This window comes from Tamandua tetradactyla (genome assembly GCF_023851605.1).
Source record: "Tamandua tetradactyla isolate mTamTet1 chromosome 22 unlocalized genomic scaffold, mTamTet1.pri SUPER_22_unloc_2, whole genome shotgun sequence".
In the NCBI taxonomy this organism is placed as follows: Eukaryota; Metazoa; Chordata; class Mammalia; order Pilosa; family Myrmecophagidae; genus Tamandua; species Tamandua tetradactyla.
This window is the reverse complement of record NW_027518252.1, coordinates 1,402,644-1,410,862: the sequence shown is the minus strand read 5'-3', so window position 1 is coordinate 1,410,862 and position 8,219 is coordinate 1,402,644. Positions and strand designations below refer to the sequence as shown.

At 36.1% G+C, this 8,219-nt stretch overlaps 1 pseudogene; it reads left to right on the top strand.

The window, feature by feature from the left end:
• The first annotated feature begins 806 nt into the window (after nt 1–806).
• LOC143672928 (olfactory receptor 7A10-like) lies at nt 807–3,382 on the top strand (annotated as a pseudogene).
• Nucleotides 3,383–8,219: the final 4,837 nt, after the last annotated feature.

Sequence of the window (8,219 nt, the reverse complement as noted above, 5' to 3'; positions counted from 1 at the left end):
TTCTTGTAATATATTTCATCAGCTATAGCTATAGCCCATCACCAACTCATCAGATCTGGGTGGAAAAGTATGTGGAACATTTCTACATCCCTCAAGGAGCTAACTTGTTCAAGACAGAAAACATGGTATTAAATAAAAGTAGTCATAACCATAGTTCCTGCGATCCAAATTAAGTGTACACAAGAAGTCATTGTCTTCTTTTGAGGATGTAAAGAATAAGATTTTAAAGGTGATGACTCCAGGCTACCCTGAGGGGGTGTAGGATATTCCATAAGCTACAGGAAAGAAAAAACTTCTAGTGGAACTATTGGAAAGATTCCAGGAGGAGGGAAGCAAAACTATAAAGTCACTGAATATGAAAACTATGGAGTTCAGGCAAAAATGCAAGTCAAATTTAATTTCTCACAGGCCAATAAGGATGAAGGCAGGTGGTGGTGAGAAGGGACACTGGCAGGTCAACACTAAAGGGTGCAGCTTGTGTGTCAAGCTAAGAGATATCAGCTTCATTGTTTAGCAGAAAGTCACTAGGGGCTTTATGTCATGTAATTTGATGATCTATTTTCTAAAAAGAAGATGCCTGGCTGTATATGAATATTAGCTCATTTTTTGATTGCTGGGAGAGGTGATAGGGAAATGAATTAGAACCATGGAATTGGGGACATGAAATGTGGAAAGAATGAGACATTTGTGAATTAGAAGAAAAATCAGCTTCACTTCATTACCGGTGATAATACACATTTCTTAGCAGGAAGGAATTATGCAAAACCTTTTACATATAATGATCATAATCCAATCTTCTTAGAACGATGGGTACCATATTCCTTACTATATTGGTGAGGTATTAAGATTTAGAATATTTTGCTTCCTATAAATATACATCAGCAAAGGCATGGCACATCTGAGAGTCTAAACCAAGTTTATTTGATTCCAAAAATTTTGCATTTAAGATCATTTAACAAGTCTTCTACTGCATCACATAAATATTGCAAGCCTTTGTTGTATTTATTATATTTTCCTTTGTGAAATATTCCTTTATTCCCTGTCCTCATTTTACTTTTGTGGTGTTCAATCTTCTTGGTGTCTTGCTTTTGGAAGCAGATATCACTATGTTTTCTTGGATAAATTGTTTTTGCTCTTTTATTAGTTTTATTAGTTTTTTATTTTCATTGTAATGCCATCACAACCCAGGTAGGTTTAATTCAGAAAATTCTGTCAGGAAAGATCTGAGTGCATTACTTATATTAATCCTTGATTCTATTTCATCTTCCTCTCTCTCCACTTTTTGAGCAGAATTTTCTTTCTTTGAGCATGGAGGAAATGACTGTATCCAAATTAAACTCTTGGTTTACTTGTCCATGTGGAGTTTTCTGGATTCAATTTTATGTTTATATTTCTAAGTATTTTCAGAAGAGACATTTGATGTTGTCTGCTGTCATTGTATTTAATCCAGGCTTGATAACTTGGGATGGGGTGAGAAGATAATAGTATTAACAGAGCCCCAGGAGGCCCAGGAGTGCTGTACTTGTGTGTGTGTGTGTGTGTGTGTATGCATGTGTATGCACACACACATTTTTCCACAATGTAGGGGCAGTTGACCTCATAAATTCCAACAGTTGTATCATAATACAGAGTACAAATTCAAACCTAGATATGGAAATATGAGTGATGCAATTTAATTTCAAGGGATAAAATTGCAACCAAATTAATAATATGCAAGGGGCACAGCATGTGGGGAAGGAACTGTGCTTCAAACTTTCCACAGCCATAAGGCTATCTCGTTCTTCAAGGTTCTCTGACATCGTGTCTCACACTCTCCCTCTTGTCATTTCCTTGCCAAACTGACTTCCCTGTTGACCTTGCATATACTAAACACACCCTACCCTTAGGTTTTTCACACTGGACATTCCCTATGAAGAGCACACACTTTCCCAGATATCATAATAGTCATTTCTTCACTTCTAAGATGTCTCTGTTCAAATATCACATTGTATTATGGTTTTGCCTGAATATATTTGGACCAATAGTCAAGCATGTTCACTCTTTCTCTCTTTCCCCTTTTTACCTACTCTCTTTTATTTGAACACTTGTAATAATACAGAATATTATGATTATACATTTCTTTGCTTATATTCTGTTTACCAAGAGCAAATTGTAGGCAAATTTACTTTCACACTGTATACGCTTTACTAAGCAGTGGCTGGTGCAAAGTAAGAACTCTTGTGTATTCCTAAAATGAATGTAGAATTTCTCTTAAATACCATAGAATGCATGACAGTTTGGGAAATTATCTTAAAGTGTGGCTGGAATTCCTAATCAGAGATTGCTCAAAGGATACCATGAAAGGGATGATATTCATTTTTAAAAATCTAGGAATTAGTTTCTTGTCTGCAAAATGTGAATTATAGATAGACTAGTATTGGCTGTTTTTTTAAAAAATTAGTCAGGTTTTTTCCTTGTATCTTGGTAGTCAAACAAATGAGAACCAGGAAATTGAACACAAATTCTAGAATTTATTTTTCTGGGATTTTCGCAGGAACCAGAACTGCAGTCCTCCTTTTGGACTCTTCCTGTCCATGTACCTGGTCACTCTCACTGGGAACCTGCTCATCATCCTGGCTATCATCTCTGATGCTCACCTGCACATGCCCATGTACTTCTTCTTCTCCATCCTGTCCTTTGCTGACATCTGTATATCCTCTACCACTATCCCAAAGATGCTGGTGAATGTCCAAATGAAGAGAAAAGTCATTTCTTATTCAGGTTGCCTCACTCAGATGTCCTTTTTCTTACTGTTTCCAGCATTGGAGGACTTCCTCCTGACCATGATGGCCTATGACTGCTGCATGGCCATCTGTCACCCCTTGCATTACATGGTCACCATGAACCCCAGGTTTTCTTTCCTGCTGGTTCTGGGATCCTGGATCATAAGTGCCCTGTATGCTTTATTACAAAACCTACAGGTGTTATGGCTGTTCTTTTGTGCACCATTGGAAATCCCCCATTTTTTCTGTGAACTTAATCAGATGGTCCAATTGGCTTGTTCTGACACCTTCCTCAAGGACATAGTGATGTATTTTTTAGCTGGGCTATTGGGTGGATGCCATTCACTGGCATCATTTTCTCCTATTCTAAGGTTGTTTCTTCTATATGTGTAATCTCATCAGCTCAAGGGTAATATAAAGCATTTTCCACCTGTGCATCTCACCTCATGGTTGTCTCTTTATTTTACTGTACTTGCATAGGTGTATATATTAGTTCTTTTTCTATGCATAGCACCCATACTAGTGCACCAGCCTTGGTGATGTTGAACCGGTTCATCTACAGTTTGAGAAATAAAGATATTGAGAGAGCTCTGAAAAAATTCCTCAGTGGAAGGCCATAAAATGTTATTGGTTCTAGAAATGATCTAGTGCTGTATTATAGAGCTCAAAGTGTCAGAGGCAGAAATTATAATTCTTTGAATTTTCTGGGGCCATAACTTATCGTAGAGTCAGAAAAGGTGTTAAGTATATTAACGCAAAACTTTAAATCATGCAAACTATTCCTGAAGAAAATAATTGTTTAGATGATTTACATCTAGAAATTAATTATGAATGCTTGGTTTCCTTGTGCAAGATATTTTATACATATGGGTGCAGGGTTATGTTCCATGTTCTATATTGTTAATATAAAGTAAATTAGAGTTTTTTGATTCCTCTAACCAATATCTGCCCTTTCTTTAAATTTTATCATGAAGATTGAAGTTTTCATTAGTGCACAATCTACACTGTAGACTGACACTTTCATCCAACATTTATAGCTTTAATGTTCAAAAAGCTATGTAATCCTCAAGATGAGATTGTTATATACATATGAGGATAAGGTCATGCCCAATGATTTTCTTGGAAATGGAGTGTTCAGAGTCAGGGCATAAGGCATTCCTGTAGAAACACACATGTCCATTCAACATCTATTCTTTATCCCAATGGAATCTTTTTTTTTATTTTTTTTTATAGCTCAGATGCAGCTTCATTCAGTGTTTTAACATGATTACTTTACAATTAGGTATTATTGTGCTGTCCATTTTTGAGTTTTTTTATCTAGTCCTTTTGCACAGTCTGTATTCCTTCAGCTCCAATTACCCATTATCTTACCCTGTTTCTAACTCCTGCTGGACTCTGTTACCAATGACATATTCCAAGTTTATTCTCGAATGTCGGTTCATATCAGTGGGACCATACAGAATTTGTCCTTTAGTTTTTGGCTAGACTCACTCAGCATAATGTTCTCTAGGTCCATCCATGTCATTACATACTTCATAAGTTTATCCTGTCTTAAAGCTGCATAATATTCCATTGTATGTATATACCACAGTTTGTTTAGCCACTCGTCTGTTGATGGACATTTTGGCTGTTTCCATCTCTTTTCAATTGTAAATAACGCTGCTATAAACATTGGTGTGCAAATGTCCGTTTGTGTCTTTGCCCTTAAGTCCTTTGAGTAGATACCCAGCAATGGTATTGCTGGGTCGTATGGCAATTCTATATTCAGCTTTTTGAGGAACCGCCAAACTGCCTTCCACAGTGGTTGCACCATTTGACATTCCCACCAACAGTGAATAAGTGTGTCTCTTGCTCCGCATCCTCTCCAGCACTTGTCATTTTCCGTTTTGTTCATAATGGCCATTCTGGTGTGTGTGAGATGATATCTCATTGTGGTTTTGAGTTGCATTTCTCTACTGGCCAGGGACATTGAGCATCTCTTCATGTGCCTTTTGGTCATTTGTATTTCCTCTGCTGATAGGTGTCTGTTCAAGTCTTTTTCCCATTTTGTAATTGGGTTGGCTGTCTTTTTGTTGTTGAGTTGGACAATCTCTTTATAAATTCTGGATACTAGACCTTTATCTGATATATCATTTCCAAATATTGTCTCCCATTGTGTAGGCTGTCTTTCTACTTTCTTGATGAAGTTCTTTGATGTACAAAAGTGTTCAATTTTGAGGAGCTCCCACTTATTTATTTCCATCTTCAGTGCTCTTGCTTTAGGTTCAAGGTCCATAAAACCGCCTCCAATTGTAAGTTTCATAGGATATCTCCCTACATTTTCCTCTAACTGTTTTATGGTCTTAGACCTAATGTTTAGATCTTTGATCCATTTTGAGTTAACTTTTGTATAGGGTGTGAGATACGGGTCTTCTTTCATTCTTTTGCATATGGATATCCAGTTCTCTAGGCACCATTTATTGAAGAGACTGTTCTGTCCCAGGTGAGTTGGCTTGCCTGCCTTATCAAAGATCAAATGTCCATAGATGAGAGGGTCTATATCTGAGCACTCTATTCGATTCCATTGGTCGAGATATCTATCTTTATGCCAATACCATGCTGTTTTGACCACTGTGGCTTCATAATATGTCTTAAAGTCAGGCAGCACGAGACCTCCAGTTTCATTTTTTTCCCTCAAGATGTTTTTAGCAATTCGGGGCACCCTGCCCTTCCAGATAAATTTGCTTATTGATTTTTCTACTTCTGAAAAATAAGTTGTTGGGATTTTGATTGGTATTGCATTGTTTTTTGTAGTTTACTTTATATAGGTTTTTTGTCTCTTTAGTTAAATTTATTCCTAGGTATTTTATTCTTTTAGTTGCAATTGTAAATGGGATTCGTTTCTTGATTTCCCCCTCAGCTTGTTCATTACTAGTGTATAGAAATGCTACAGATTTTTGAATGTTGATCTTGTAACCTGCTACTTTGCTGTACTCATTTATTAGCTCTAGTAGTTTTGTTGTGGATTTCTCCGGGTTTTCGACGCATAGTATCATATCGTCTGCAAACAGTGATAGTTTTACTTCTTCCTTTCCAATTTTGATGCCTTGTATTTCTTTTCCTTGTCTAATTGCTCTGGCTAGAACCTCCAACACAATATTGAATAATAGTGGTGATAATGGACATCCTTGTCTTGTTCCTGATCTTAGGGGGAAAGTTTTCAATTTTTCCCCATTGAGGATGATATTAGCTGTGGGTTTTTCATATATTCCCTCTATCATTTTAAGGAAGTTCCCTTGTATTCCTATCTTTTGAAGTGTTTTCAACAAGAAAGAATGTTGAATCTTGTCAAATGCCTTCTCTGCATCAATTGAGATGATCATGTGATTTTTCTGCTTTGACTTGTTGATATGGTGTATTACATTAATTGATTTTCTTATGTTGAACTATCCTTGCATACCTGGGATGAATTCTACTTGGTCATGATGTATAATTCTTTTAATGTGTTGTTGGATACGATTTGCTAGAATTTTATTGAGGATTTTTGCATCTATATTCATTAGAGAGATTGGTCTGTAGTTTTCTTTTTTGTAATATCTTTGCCTGGTTTTGGTATGAGGATGATGCTGGCTTCATAGAATGAATTAGGTAGTTTTCCCTCCACTTCGATTTTTTTGAAGAGTTTGAGCAGAGTTGATACTAATTCTTTTTGGAATGTTTGATAGAATTCACATGTGAGGCCGTCTGGTCCTGCACTTTTCTTTTTAGGATGTTTTTGAATGACTAATTCAATTTCTTTACTTGTGATTGGTTTGTTGAGGTCATCTATTTCTTCTTGAGTCAAAGTTGGTTGTTCATGTCTTTCCAGGAACCCGTCCATTTCCTCTAAATTGTTGTATTTATTAGCGTAAAGTTGTTCATAGTATCCTGTTATTACCTCCTTTATTTCTGTGAGGTCAGTAGTTATGTCTCCTTTTCCATTTCTGATCTTATTTATTTGCATCCTCTCTCTTCTTCTTTTTGTCAATCTTGATAAGGGCCCATCAATCTTATTGATTTTCTCATATAACCAACTTTTGGTCTTATTGATTTTCTCTATTGTTTTCATGTTTTCAATTTCATTTATTTCTGCTCTAATCTTTGTTATTTCTTTCCTTTTGCTTGCTTTGGGATTAGTTTGCTGTTCTTTCTCCAGTTCTTCCAAGTGAACAGTCAATTCCTGCATTTTTGCCTTTTCTTCTTTTCTGATATAGGCATTTAGGGCAATAAATTTCCCTCTTAGCACTGCCTTTGCTGCATCCCATAAGTTTTGGTATGTTGTGGTTTCACTTTCATTCACCTCGAGGTATTTACTAATTTCTCTTGCAATTTCTTCCTTGACCCACTCGTTGTTGAAGAGTGTGTTGTTGAGCCGCCACATATTTGTGAATTTTCTGGCACTCCACCTATTATTGATTTCCAACTTCATTCCTTTATGATCCGAGAAAGTGTTGTGCATGATTTCAATCTATTTAAATTTGTTAAGACTTGCTTTGTGATCCAGCATATGGTCTATCTTTGAGAATGATCCATGTGCACTTGAGAAAAAGGTGTATCCTGCCATTGTGGGATGTAATGTTCTATAAATGTCTGTTAAGTCTAGCTCATTTATAGTAATATTCAGATTCTCTATTTCTTTATTGATCCTCTGTCTGGATGTTCTTTCCATTGATGAGAGTGGTGAATTGAAGTCTCCAACTATTATGGTATATGTGTCTATTTCTCTTTTCAGTGTTTGCAGTGTATTCCTCACATATTTTTGGGCATTCTGGTTCAGTGCATAAATATTTATGATTGTTATGTCTTCTTGCTTAATTGTTCCTTTTATTAGTAGATAGTGTCCTTCTTTGTCTCTTTTAACAGTTTTACATTTGAAGTCTAATTTGTTGGATATTAGTATAGCCACTCCTGCTCTTTTCTGGTTGTTATTTGCATGAAATAACTTTTCCCAACCTTTCACTTTCAACCTATGTTTATCTTTGGGTCTAAGATGTGTTTCCTGTAGACAGCATATGGAAGGATCCTGTTTTTTAATCCATTCTGCCAATCTATGTCTTTTGATTGGGGAATTTAGTCCATTAACATTTAGTTTTATTACTCTTTGGATAATATTTTCCTCTACCATTTTGCCTTTTGTATTATATATATCATATCTGACTTTCCTTCTTTCTACACTCTTCTCTATACCTCTCTCTTCTCTTTTTGTATCTGACTCTAGTGCTCCCTTTAGTATTTCTTGCAGAGCTGGTTTCTTGGTCACAAATTCTCTCAGTGACTTTTTGTCTGAGAATGTTTTAATTTCTCCTTCATTTTTGAAGAACAATTCTGCTGGATATAGGAGTCTTGGTTGGCAGTTTTTCTCTTTTAGTTATTTAAATACATCATCCCACTGTCTTCTAGCTTCATGGTTTCTGCTGAGAAATCTACAGATAATCTTAT